Source organism: Ambystoma mexicanum, chromosome 7p, assembly GCF_040938575.1.
Source record: "Ambystoma mexicanum isolate Mex_15411 chromosome 7p, UKY_AmexF1_1, whole genome shotgun sequence".
In the NCBI taxonomy this organism is placed as follows: Eukaryota; Metazoa; Chordata; class Amphibia; order Caudata; family Ambystomatidae; genus Ambystoma; species Ambystoma mexicanum.
The window spans coordinates 668,351,927-668,365,896 of NC_090939.1; the positions used below are offsets into that span (position 1 = coordinate 668,351,927).

The 13,970-nt window shown below is 45.2% G+C and overlaps 1 protein-coding gene across 1 annotated transcript in view; it reads left to right on the plus strand.

Moving 5' to 3' along the window:
- COL4A2 (collagen type IV alpha 2 chain) overlaps positions 1–13,970 on the plus strand; it is a 730,687-nt gene that overhangs the window by 544,002 nt on the left and 172,715 nt on the right. The window lies entirely within an intron of this gene.

Here is a 13,970-nt window from a genome sequence, read left to right on the forward strand (position 1 = left end):
TAGGTAGTGCCAACCGAGTCGTTGAACATAATCACAATTTTACCATGTACTTCTTGAGTTGGAAATGACGTTAACGGCCCTATTGTGCAAATACATATTGGTTCGATGCATTTTCGTACTAGGACCTCTCTTGCCCAGGTGCAAGCACTGTGCAATTTAGCACTGCATCGGAGCAACGTTTCTATGATGCAGACCTTATTGAGCAGTGCACTCAGGGCTTATTGTAAGCCAACGCTAAAGGTCAGCTGGGAATCAGGACAAGGATAACAGGTGGGAATGCCAATTTGGAGGTAAGTGGGAAGTGAGGGATAGTTTGTGGATGAGTTACAAGCCTAGAATCTGGTTATGCAACCACAGTGAGGGGAGTATGATGCATATCAGGATTTATTTATTTTATTGTATTTCTTGTGCATTTGTAAGGCGCTTATACATCAAGAAAATTGTGTTTCAAAGTGCCCACAAGGCAACACGGAGGGAACATGGGAATGAAAATCAGATAAATCAATGAAAGATAGAGGCAGGCCTACTAGTCCTTGTGAGCATTCAGAACGTGCAAGTGCATAGAGAGAGAAGGGATGAGGGAATGGAGGGTAAGTGTTATGTGGTTTGCAGTGATTTAAATGAATAGAAAATATTGAACAACATTTATATCTAAACATTTATAACGGAAAAAAACAAATGTTTTAAAATATACATATGGGGTGGGATTATAAATGAAGGGAAATGGGGGATTGGAGGTGACGATTCCCACCACAAATAAAAAAAAATCAGTATTTTGTTTGTTAAAAATGTTTAGATAAAAATGTGTTTGTTATTTTTCTGTTTGTTAAAATCACAAGTAACCGTGCTAGATGTATCACAAGGGAAGTGCTAGAGAGTGAGCAGCTGTAAGTGACTAGATGGAGTAGTGAGCTGCTATAAATAAATAAGTGCAAGCCATCGGTGGAATAGGCCACTGGGTGCCAAGGCAAGTGCTGGGAGCGCGCAGAGGTTGAAGGCGATTGGGTGTGGGGGGCCAGGACCCAGGAGGAACATAAGGGTACTGGTCCCCAATCTCAGCAACTGTGGGGATTAGCAGAGGAGTTAGGAAGAGAAGGAGGAGGTGATAATGACAGTCTTGAGGAGCTTCTCGGAATTTGAGGAGATCCGGGTCAAGATGAAGAGGAAGGGGGGTGAGGGGCTGTTCCATACTGGTACTTGAAGAGTGTAAAGATCTGGAGGGAGAGTATTTAGTGAGAGCCAGTTGTAGATTGCATGGTCCCTGGCCCCAGACATGCTTATGGATGATGCAGAGGGATTTGAATTTAATCCTTTCAGCAACCGGGAGCCAGTGGAGAGTCTTTAGGGCTGGAGAGATGCGGTCCCCGGGCTTGAGGCCAAGGATAAGTCTTGCAGTCCTATTCTGGATTATACTGAATGTTGTGTCTGCCTCTTATCTTTGGCATGTAATGGCCCTGTATGGGTGAGAATCTAGGGGAGGGACAGAGACTAATAAAGGTAAAGTATGTTATACTGTACCACATGATAAACAGGGGAGGAAGGTTCAAACTATTGGCTTGGCAATCTGCATGGTGCTGTGGAAAAGGGATTGCCTAATTGGCCACAGTTGATAATGGGTGGAAGTTTACAAATGCTCTAACTGAGTAAGGAGGGCCTGTTTGATTTGTCTCAGAGGATCCACAATCATGTTGCGTGTCCATCTAGAGATCTACGTGACTGCTGGATTGAACATTTATGACAATGCCCCAAGGACACTTGTATGTATTCTGTACCATCACTGTAAGGTGCACCTGTTCAATTATTTGACAGCCATTTTCCTCAAATGACAGGCATAATATACTCACTAGCTTTTCAAGAACAATGTTTGACATTAATGATCTTACTTATCCTGCCGAAGATACAACTAGGGCGATCCGTATAGGTTATAATCCAACCGCCAATTTATTGAAATGCACTCTGCTTAACGCAAGATTTGTACCTGGACACACACTGGGCAGACATTATTTAATTACCAGTTCCAAACTGGACCGCAGGTCCCGCCTTATCCATAGCAATTCCATAAGATTGCAAGATCATCCATACACATAGGTTAGTAGGCAAAGGATGATGAGTAGCTAGTATTTATAAATATACCCTTACCCTTCAAACATTTAGATGAGCAAACATCAGGGGCTTTAACATGATAAGTATCAAACTATTGTTAAACAAAGGCACTATTTTAATTGGTTATTTATAACACGCTTAATACCAAGAGATTTCTAAGCACGGACCCGGGGATCGAACCTGTGTTGCTCTGCCTTGTCTTGCTTCCAAGGCAAGCGCGTTGCCCCTGAGCTATCTTCCCGAGACCACTATCCGTGTACCTATCCAATATCGTCCTCCAAGAACACCAGAAACTTCACTGAACTCTTTTAAACTTGATTATGCTGATACTGACTTAGTGGAGCAGAACACTGGCTCTGGCAGACTTTAACCTGGGATTTGACAACATCCAAGACTCCACTGCCTGTGATTTCCCATGCATTCAAAAGGCTGTATATAGGACTGGATTCGCTCTAGAAATGTTACTAACAAGAACATCCATAACAAATGTATTGACTGGTCAGATTACCATTGCATTTTCTTTTATATTTTGACTCCCTCTCTGGGGGCAAAACCTTAAATACCTACATTCCTTTTTTCCTTTCCTGAACATGAGGACTTGGTATACGGCGAATTGGCTCTGGAAATGCATCAAAGAGCCAGTCTAGTTACTACAAATGTTAACTTATCCGTCTTGACGGATGCATATCATTCAGTGATTACCACCACGATAGATTTGGTGTCAATCCAAGATCACTAGATGCAGGAATCCTTCACAAATTCACACAAAAATGGTTCTCTAACTATCTCTAAGAACATAGAGAAGGATTTTGTCTTGGACTGGCCAGTAGATCCTGGACTTTGATTACTGCTAGACTCTGATGCTGGGGGCATGCTGTTGCCATGCTCTTCTAGGCCTTGGGAGTTTCCGTTGCATAGTGCTTTAAAACTTGATGAACGAAAGGTGTGATAAAGAAGGCACATTGGATCAATGAATGACAGCGCTAACAACCACAACCAGGTCCCTAAGCACTGATTATAACGTGATATCCTGAAAAAAAAATGTACAAGGCACAGATTGCAGATAAACAATGAGAAAATGAGCTACATTCTGCAGCATGGAAAAAACAAAAAAACTGTTGAGTTTTAAGTTTGTGTCTAACGGAAGGAAGAGTCTTTGACAGATGAAGATTAATTGTAAAGAGTTCCATAAGAAAGCTGCTAATTCCTGAAAATAACGTACAATAGCTCTCTTCCACCGGAACTGTGGAACCTTAGCAAGCTGATTGGATGATCTCAATAAGCGTATCAGCGATTACCATGACATCATCTCATTTAGGTAGCATGGTGCATTTCCAGGTAGAATTTCTAACACCAAAGTCCATGCTTTGAACTTACCCGCTGGCAGCCAATGGAGCTTCAGAAGAATCAGAGTTATGAGGACACGTTTGTCGAGGTTCGAGCTGCAGTATTCAGAATTACCTGCAATCGCCTTAAATTATTTCTTTTTAACCAGAACTAAGACATTGCAGTAATCAAGTCTAGCGTGGGTGATTGCGTGGGCTACGGTAGCACCATTCATTTCAGATAGCAAGTAGCACATTTGTTTAAGTAACATCAGATGATACAATGAAGATTTCGCCAATGGGTTTACTTGCTGGACCATAGACAGGTTGGAGTCAAAACGTGTCCCAAGAGATTTGACCAATCATATCCAATGTTTTAACACGCTCCTGGAGCAGTGATATGTACGAATAGCAAGATAGAACTCTGGTCTTAGAGTGCCAGTGTGAAGTAAAAGGAACTCCATGTTTGATTGATTAAGTTTAAGAAAGTTTGACTTAATCCATTTTTCAATTAATACATAAAGATCCCTACATGCGTTTCGGTTGACCTCTGGGGTACAAGTACGTTCCAGAATAATCTGTGTATGGTCAGCATAGTTCTGGAACTTATACCCAGAAATGGCTAACAGCTCCTGAAACTGTAGCATACATAAGTTCAAAAGAATCGGGGCTAGACAGGAGCCCTGTAGAACTCCACTTGTTAGTGGGGTTAGAAAGATGTGTACTCCGCCATTCTTACCATGGATAGACGTCCGTTGAGGAAGGACTGCAACCATTTGTCAGTGGGCGTATCCAGCTTCAGTTTCTGCTCCATTGTCTTGAGCAGAGCATAGTGGACCATAGTGTCAAATGCTGAAGTTAAATCTATAAGCACGAGGATACATGAGCCGCTGCTATCTACCAGTTTAAGGAGATTATCCTTAACACCAAGGAGGGCAGTTTCTGTGCTCCATCCAGGGCAGAAACCTGACCGATGATCTCCAAGTAGATGTAGCTGCTCCAGGTGGTTACTGTTAGGAAAGATTTTCTTTTTGCAACTTTCCCTCCATAGTTTTCTATGGAACCCTCTTCTTTTTGCTTTGTTTTTTATCCGGTCCTACTTTTTGGAGGGAAGTAATGCCTTCAGCTTCACTTCCCTGCCCTTTAGCTCATGTGTGATGGGGAAACAAGTCCTTCAGTCTATCAGCCCTGGGATCCTTTGTTTCCCTTTTGAATTCTTGTATTTTTATATTGCACACAGTACCTTGCAGCACAATGGGGATGCTTTTGTATCACCCTAACCTTTTACACATGGGAATTTTGGTTACTTTTATATGTGCCCAAAGACAAGCTGGTGGCAGCGGTTACTTTCCTTTTTTATGTGCACATCTGCATTAACCACGTCTGGCTACTAAACGTAGCTAGTGCCCTTTCTGTGCAACAAGACTTTTGCTTGTTCTTTCGCCATATAGGAGTTTGGCCTTCTTCCTGCCTTCTCAGGTCACAAAATTCCTTATTAGGTCATGCACTTTCTTGGGAAAGCTCATGGGCGTAATTATAGGGGGTCGGGGGGTTTTGTCCCGCCCAACTTTTGTGTCATGCCTTATTGTCCCCCCCATCTTTTGGGCCGCATTTGTGACCGGCGCCAGCTGCTAAGTTGTCCACAGCAGAAAACGAAACTCAGCTAGAAGCAGAAAATGAAACTCAGCTGAGTGAGCTGAGTTTCATTTTCTGCTTCTGTGTGTGCAGCGCCGTGTCGGGCTGGGTCAGTTTGTTTTCCTTACTATACTATTTTTCCTGGTCCCCGGGCTGAGAGGCACGTGCGCACTGTGTTGTGATGGGATGCGGCAGTGTTGGAAACACATCACAATTACCTGCCTGGGGGTTGGAGGGTACATTGACAGGATATGGTCCCCTTTCCTTACCTATGCAGAACAATTCCCTGGGATTGTATGTAGGCCCCCCACCCTCGGCTGGTTCTCCAACATTTGATTCATCTGTTTAGACTGGCAGATGGGTTTTAGCAGGAAATCGGACCAACAGACTATGATATGATATGATAGGTTATTTATAACACGCAGGGGGTTCTAAGCGCGGACCCGGGGATCGAACCTATGCTGCTCTGTGTCATCTTGCTTGCAAGGCGAGCACGTGGCTAAGCTATCCTCCCAAGACGTATCACATAGCATGAGTTCATCTCAGTATCTATTTCTGTGCTCTTCTGGCTCCCAGTTGTTGCTATCTGTAAGAATGTATGCTGTTGCTTTGACAAGACATATTACTTTCTGTTTGGAACAAAAGTCCTAATGTTACTCTGTCTTCCTTGTCTTCTTAGACTTGAAATAATGCTACCCAACTTCTATCAATCAATCAGCTTCCATTGCCTTTGGCCTGGAAATCGCTTACTTTCAGAGTTTTAAGCCTGCAAGTCTGTTGACTTTCGAAAACAATAAATTACTTCAAAATGTTGCTTCCCTGAAACTTACTTGGGGAGCAACAAAGGTGGGTTCCCACAGACTCAGAAAACACAGCATTCGTCCATCAACCTCAATAGCACAACCTCAGGGATTTACCTGTGGCTCCACATGCAGCCACGGGAGCCACGCACCATCAGCTAAAAATACAATGTAATAGAAGGAGCCAATCCCGTGCTCAGCTCACTGACAGACACAGCTAAGCATGGCTTGGAAATAATGGGATCCGTGGGCAGGCCAGCGTTAGTATTAATGCTCACAGGATGCCAGTGTGAGTGTGGGAGTTACAGGATGGGGCTTGAGCGAGAGAGAGGTGGTGGAAACAGCACCAGGTGGCCTACGCTGTGCCAGCCCCATACCCAGAGAGGTCTACAGAATAACCATCAGCGTCTGGAGGCTTGGACTGTGCCCCAGAGGCTGCACAAACCAAATAGGTGCAACTTGCTACCAACAAAATGGACTTCCTGACAGAGACGTTTTTATGGGAGGGCAAAAGGGACGCTTGACCAGGGCCCCCACCTTGGAGGGGGTCCCACAGGGCTGCCTGATCTAAATAAGTAAGATTCCCTTGTTCACTAGTCTTAAATAACACACGTCAGCCTTGATCAATTCATCATGTATTGTTTTCTGCATTAACTGTGGTTTACAAAGTTTGTATGTTCCTTGCGGCACAACTCTGTACCAATAGGCAACAGTGAAATGCATATTGCTAAATTGAGTGCCACAATGGTTCAGAAGTTAGCTCAGTGTGTGAATCACCCATGCAGAGATATGTGTTCATATGCAAAATTAGAATAGCACATTCCAGCAAGGCTGGGAAAGCCTTTCCTATGTTTGATAAACTTGCCTACACATGTACTTGGTTTTGCAGAACAACATCTACTATTATGAGCAATGTACCTGCACCAAATAGGGGTTGCTATATGTATGGAGAAGGTCTAGAAATTGGTTTGTTCAGATGGGATGTTGTAAAACCTAGGCAATCGCCTCCAAAGATGGCAGAAACTGTTAGGCCAAGAGGTGAATACGTATCCAAATTCAAGACTATGGAACAAAAGCGTTCATGCTTGTATCCTGGATTTGCCAGCAGACGATACAGTGATCCTGGTCAAATCATCTAATTAATATATGTTACATTACTATGTTGTCTTCTGTGAGGTTTGCCTTCTTGCATGCTGCTGGTATCGTTTAGCCCATTACTTGATCTTTCTTCCTATGTAGGCCATGGGTGGAAGGGTTGGTAGACAGAAGAGAGGGGCATGGGCGTGCGTAATTTTAGGGGGGGGGGACAGGGGTGTTTTTTCCACCCAACTTTCATGGCGCACCATTTTGTCCCCATTCATTTGGCTTGGGCACCTTTTCTTCAGATGTCATGCGCCCCCCCAAAATTTTCAGCAAAGTTACTCCACTGGGAAAGCTGCTGTTTTCACAGGCTAGTGAGCCTTTGTGTGTGTGTGGCCCAGAAAGGAGGATGTGACTGTCTCGTCCCAGCCCACATCACAGGTGCCATAAAGACTCTACTGGGGCGGCTGTGAAACTAGCAGTTCACCCTGATTGAACAACTACTGGCTGATAGAATGATGCAGCTCCTTTCCATTGTGGGCTTGGATTTGGAGCTTCCTGTAGATCTCCCTGGGAGCCAACAACCCTTCAAAGAAAAGCAGCCCATTGATGAACCGAGGACGACGTCAGCAGCGGACCAGCATCCCCTCCAGTGATTGGCCTGGCGAAGCGTTGCTCCTCTGCCTGCTCTCTGAAGACCCTTGTCGATGCTTCACCCCTTGGACTAGGGGGACCACCTAGACTAGATGCCTTATCGGGGTTGCATGCCCTGGGAGCCTTAGCAATTGTCCATGGACTACCCAGTTGACTGACCAGCTCTCTCATTGGCAACGTCTCCAGAATCATCGCCCTTCCAGGTTCAAGCCTGCAACCTTGGAGGTCACCAACTTGCACCATAAGCCACCTTCTCCCAAATGTTCATCGTTCTCTCTTCAAGGGAACCTGTCTTGGAGCTGCTTCTTTGACTGCCACTGCAAGTATCCCTGTCATCACATGCAAATGGTGGCCGTCACTGGTAGTCAGCTTCCTCCAACCTGTGAAGTGTCCTGAAGGGGTCTGCATCATGGAAATATGCATTTCTTCATCGACGTGGCTTGCATCTTGCAGTTGCACTCAAACCTGCAACCCCTAGGCACCTCTCAACCAAACAAAGGACTGAAGACCGCTTTCCCAGCAACCCCCAGTTGATCCACTGTGGCCCCTGAGAAAATCAGTGTCAGGGGGCTAAGTAAGCATCACCGTGCCAATCTCCCCTGTCTTCCATTATAACGTGCCTATACACAAGTGTTACAAGGTGCGACAAGGCAAGGGAGGGGAAACAAAGGGAAGACAGAGACAGCGATCCTACTAGGCCGGGTGACATTAAGATCATGCAAGTGCAGGGGAGAGTGTGGGGGAAAGGGGAGGGGGCAGTGCAGTACATAGGATAACAGTAAAATAAATAAAGACAATAAATAAAAGTACGGCCAGCTGGTGGCAAGTGCAAGGGTAAGTGCAGTCATCAGGTGTGAAGTGCTGGTAGGGGCTGTAGGGATACAGCAGAAACAGTCCCAAATGCAAGGGTTGCCAGGGGGGCAGTGCAGGTGTGCAACTGGCGGGCTGGGACCTGGGCCCGAGATCAGAGGATAGCCAGGTAACCAGTGTAGTTTCAGATTCAGCCAGGAGATACGCAGGGGAGAGCGGGAGAGAAAGCAGAAGCAAAGAGGAAGGTTTTGAGGTGCTTCTGGAACCGGAGATGGTTCTCCTCAAGTTTCAAAGAGGCAGAGAGGCTGTTCCAGAGGGAGGTCTCACCAGAAGAAAGAGATCTACCACCACCTTGCTGCTTGGAGAAGCGACTAACTCTGAGGGAGTTGGAGGCGGATGAGCGAAGAGCTTGAGAAGGAAGACATTTAGGAAGAGAGAGTTGAAGGTATTGAGGTCCCAGGCTCCAGAAGGCCTTGTGGACGATGCAGAGGGTTTTGAACTTAATCCTCGCCGCCACTGGGAGCCAGTGCAGAGATTTCAGTCCTGGAGAGATATGATCCCTGGGCTTGAGGGCAAGGACAAGTCTCGCAGTCCTGTTCTGGATGAGTTGCAGAGGGTGGAGAGTAGAAACAGGCAGATTTAGAAAGAGGCTGTTGCAGTAGTCCATCCTGGGGAGAACCAGGGCTCTGGAGACAGTGAGCTTCTGGGGCAAGGAGAGGAAAGGAAGAATACCTCTGAAGAGGTGCAGCTGGTAGTGTGACTTCTCAGAGATGTCAGAGATGTGAAGAGAGAAGGAAAGTGTGGAGTCAAAGATGACCCAGTGGTTTTTAGCCTCACAGGTGGGAGCAGGAAGAGGGCCAAGAGAGGCCGGCCAGAGAGCAACAGGAAAGGAGGGGGCAGGTTTGCCCATGAGGAGCATCTTGGTATTACTGACATTAAGGGAGAGATCATTGGCTGCACACCACTCCTGGATGGCGGACAGTCAGAGATGAGAGAAGGAGAAGAGGTGGCAGATGGGAGCCTGAAAATGAGTTGAGTGTCATCCGCATAGCACTGAAAGTTGTGGCAGAGAGCTGTGAGCAAGAAGTGCCAGGTATTGGTTCAACAGCCAGGGAGAGAGATTAGACCCTTGGGGAAACCCCACATGTAGAGATAGAGATAGAGGAGAGGAAGGACCCAAGTTGGACCTCAGAGGTTCAATCAGAGAGGAAGGAGGTCAGCCAAGCCAGTGCCTGATCAGTGATACCCAGGTTATCACAGAGACGGTTGAGCAGGATGGCGTGGTTGACTGTGTCAAAGGAAGAAGAGAGATCAAGTAACATGAGGACACAAGGGGCGATGGAATCAAGGTTGGAGAGCAGGTTCCATGCTTCTGGCAGCTATGAAGCCAGACTGATGGTAATGGTGACAACCAACAGATTCAGAGTGAAGAATAACCTGGGAGATGGTCAGCTTTTCCAGTAGTTTGCCAAGGAAAGGAGTGAGGGAGATTGGACGATAGTTAGCAGGGCAGGAATGGTCGGTAGAGGGTTTCTTAAGAAGAGGGTGCACAAGGGAGTGCTTCAGGGGGGAGGGGAAGACTGCAGAGGTGAAGGCGTGGTTACAGAAATCAGCCAGAGCAGGAGCCAGAGTGTCAATGTGGTCCATGATGGATTTGGAGGAACAGGGGTGAACCTGTTTAGACAAGACTTTCATAGATCTGACTTGTCTAGAAACCTTGTCTAGGGAGAACAGGGGAAAGGCAGAGAAGGAGGGAGGAGAGGTGGCCAGAGAAGGGCCAGAGGAAGAGCAGGGAGTAGAGGGAGGAGGTGGAGAGGAAGAGAGCGAGGACAGGGTGTCCTGAGTTTTAGAGATGAAATGAGAAGCCAGGGCCGTGCAGAGGGCCGTGCAGAGTGCCTGGGAGGGGACAGGAGAGGTAGTTCGACCGGGTTGTTGGATGCCGTGGAGACGCAGGCTTGGAGGTGGGCTCACTTCTTGGTGCAGACGGAGAGCCGGTATTGCCTTTGGAGCAGGCAGCAGGCTAGTCTGTCAGAGAATGTACCAGAAGCATGCCATTTCCTTTCAACCACCCTGCACTTGCGTTTAAGGGTGACAAGGTCTGAGTCATACCAAGAGTTGCACTTGGCTTCAAGCGGATCCTCATGACAGGGGCAAGAACATCGAGAGTATCAGATATAGCAGAGTGGAGCATGGAAAGGACTGTGTGAGAGAGTGAGTCAGCCAAGGGGTAAGGGAGGATGAGAAAGTGGCGGAGAAAGCCTCAACTGACACACGCTTCATGGGTCAGATAACCGAGAAGGTAGGTGGCAGTGATGGCGTTGGCTTGGCCTGAGGGGTAGAGAGGTAGAGATGGGGAAAAAAAGAAGAAAATAGATCACTCCAGGAGAGAGGAGTGGTGAGAGGGATCTAAAGGGGAAGGTCTGAAGAGATCAGAACATCCAGAATGTGCCCTGCAGAGTGAGTCAGGCCAGACTCACTCACGGGCCAGTCAGGTGCAAAGCCCTATGTCTGCTATCTACCTCTTACTTACCTTTGGTCATCGAACCAGGGTCAAGTATCATGCCTCTGGGTTAGCCTTCGGTCTGGAAGAGAAGGAAAACGTACTTGTCTTCTGGTAAATTGTTGCTGAACTTTGGTTTTCAACTATTCTGAATCACTATCTCAAAGCCACTGAATCCCTTTACTAAAGTTTAGTGAGTACATAACTTTGAGAAATCTTGTGTTGGAAGCTGTGACATGTTGGGCCCTAGGTCCCATGCAGCTTAGGGCTGGACTTCTAAAGAAAGACAATTGTACTTGTGACTGGCTTTCGTCATTCTAACTACATTTGCATTACTTACCTGTTTCACGTGGTTAGTTATTTGGTGATGTATTGCAAGTGAACCTACTGGTGAATGTATATGTTTGTTTAATATGGCGTTGTGTGATATTACTACCTGCTAGTTTCATTTTTCAGTGTGTTCTAAAGGCCTAAATAAATAACTGTATTTTTATAACTGACTGTCTACACTGAATTATTGCGTGTTATTCTGTGGGGACTCTTTGAGGGCCCCTGACCCCACTCACATTCTCCTGCGACTAAGCCTTGACCGCCCTTCACTCTACCTTGATTGGGTTTTGGCTAAACTATCAGAGTCTCCCTGTTCACCATAACTAGGGCGACCTCCTACAAATGTGTCCACCATGGGCTGATTTTAGAAATCCATCTTAGCAGTTACTTAATTGTAAGGAAGCAATCTTAGCCATAATTTTTAAAAGGAAGGAGCAATTACAAATAGATCTAAAGCTCAAACAGTGGTTAGGGTATAGGCCTGTTCTTTGTAGGAGCTTGGTGACCTAAGAGCTTTTCAGCTGTTTGGAAATTACACCCTCCTGAAAAGATCTATTAACAATGTTAGCAATGAACAAATCAAGGCTCTCTATGTGAGTTTTGACTATGAAAGATGGATACCGTTCGCCACAGCTTAAAGTGGGGTTACATGTCTTTACGATTTAAATAATATCATGAGGGTTGATTGACTGAAGTATGAACATGGTCTCTAGAAGATCCACGTGAGGAATATATTCATTTATTGATTGAAGGTTTTTCTCGTTCTCCATGTCTTTCCGGATCTTGATAATTTTGCTAGTGAAAATGGTTGGAACGCCTCACAACGATCCTTTGACCATTGTGGACCTAGAGAGGGCTGACAAGGATTGCATAACCTGGTAAAAACTTTAAAGAACATTTGTGAGAAGTTACTGGTCCCCTCCATATGCAAATTCAAATATGTTTTTTTCCTGCTAGGACCGGAGTTTTATACTTGTTATTAAATTATTTAATTAATGGTGGCAAGATTCATGGAACTGTGCAAAGTGTTATTCTGCAGTGCAACGTCAGTGCAAAGTCAGTACAAAGTTATTTTTGCAGTACAAAAAATCTTATCCTGGAAATTGGATTGGGAAATTCTGTACTAGATAATTTGTAAATTATGAATAGATGCTAAGTTGTGGTTCATTTATGATATAACATTCCGAAAGATAAAATCGAATACCAAATTCCTTTTTTATTTTTCAGTGTTGATTTTTTATGATTTGTTATTCCCAAAAGAAATTGATATTTACTACATCGATACTATTAGCTATGTAAATGTGAATGGATAATCGAGTGAGTATGTTCAAATCCATTATGAAGAACACAAGTCTCAATTAAAATGGTGTATTCATGTGACATTATTATACACTTACACATGTGTGAATATGGGAATATGTAAATCCAACTCTTTGTTACTTCATGTAGCTAGTCCTTTTTGATTGCATAAAATAATTTACCGGTTTCTGTCCTTTAAATAATGTTTCAGACAAATTCATCAGCATTTACCAAAATGATTAATTCAACAATATCTTACAAATTGCCATAAATAAAGTGCTGGCACTATAATGCAGAGTAATATTTCTGTCTCTGTTGATGTCCAGCTCTAATCCAATTATTGACATTTAAATGATGGTTTTCAAACAGCTCATTTGACCTTCATTTCTAGGTCTGACTTTGAGTGTTTTAGCTCTGCTGATGGAAGCCGTGCGGAGCTGTCACTAGTGTATTCCTTCTGATCAGAGATGCACAAAGCAGCAATTACCATACATTTAATGATATCCCCTCCACACTCTTTTGTGTGTGTGCAATGTCATAGTGTGCCAGTGTAGGATTCTTCCTCTAAATATCTCCCTCTGATGACTCGCAAACTCTACTCCTGCTTTACTCCAATGCCGTTAGACAGGCCGTGAAGAACTAATCAGAACATTTAACAGGAGAAACCTGTAAGAAACATGTTTGGTTCGACTTTCCCATGTTGATTTTATTAGTATTTAAGTGTTTTTTAACTTATTGAATACTGTCTTTGGCAGGGTGCTATTGCGAATGCTTTTGGAATGGGGTAAGTTCCTCCTTTAGGAAAGAAGTATACTAAAGTCAGGGAGCCTAGCAAACTTTCACCTATCCGCCCCTTTCTGGGCATGCTCCTTGAAATATGTTCAGCACTTCAATTCCTTCTATTCCGCACTTACGAGTCTCTAATCTAGGTTTTGTTCTTGGTGTACTTTCACTGGCGTTTTTTCACAATCAGTCCTAGGCTCCTCCTATGCATTCTATCCATCAGCCCAAGGTTGGGAGAGATTGGGCCTCATTACAGGTCGGGCGGTCGGAATTAACAGTGGCTGCGGGTTAATTCCGGACCGCCCGATCCCGAGTCCTGCAGGCGAGAGTTGATCTTCCCGCCAGGTCTGACCTGGCGGGTTTAACACCGCCCGCCTGCAGGCGGACGTGGAAACACCAGCACCATCACGAGATGGTGCCGGTGTTTCCACTTCCCCATTCCCATTGAGTCCTATAGGACTCAATGGGAATGGGGATTAACACCATTCCGCCTCCGTGACTCCCGGGACACCGGGGCTGTAATGCTCTTTTATTTCCGGGAGTCACGGAGGCGGAATGGTAATACGAGTCCGGCGGTAACCAGGCGGTTTTACCACCGCGGTTAACGCCGGACTCGTAATGAGGCCCAATGTCTTTCTTCCTCTCTTTTGG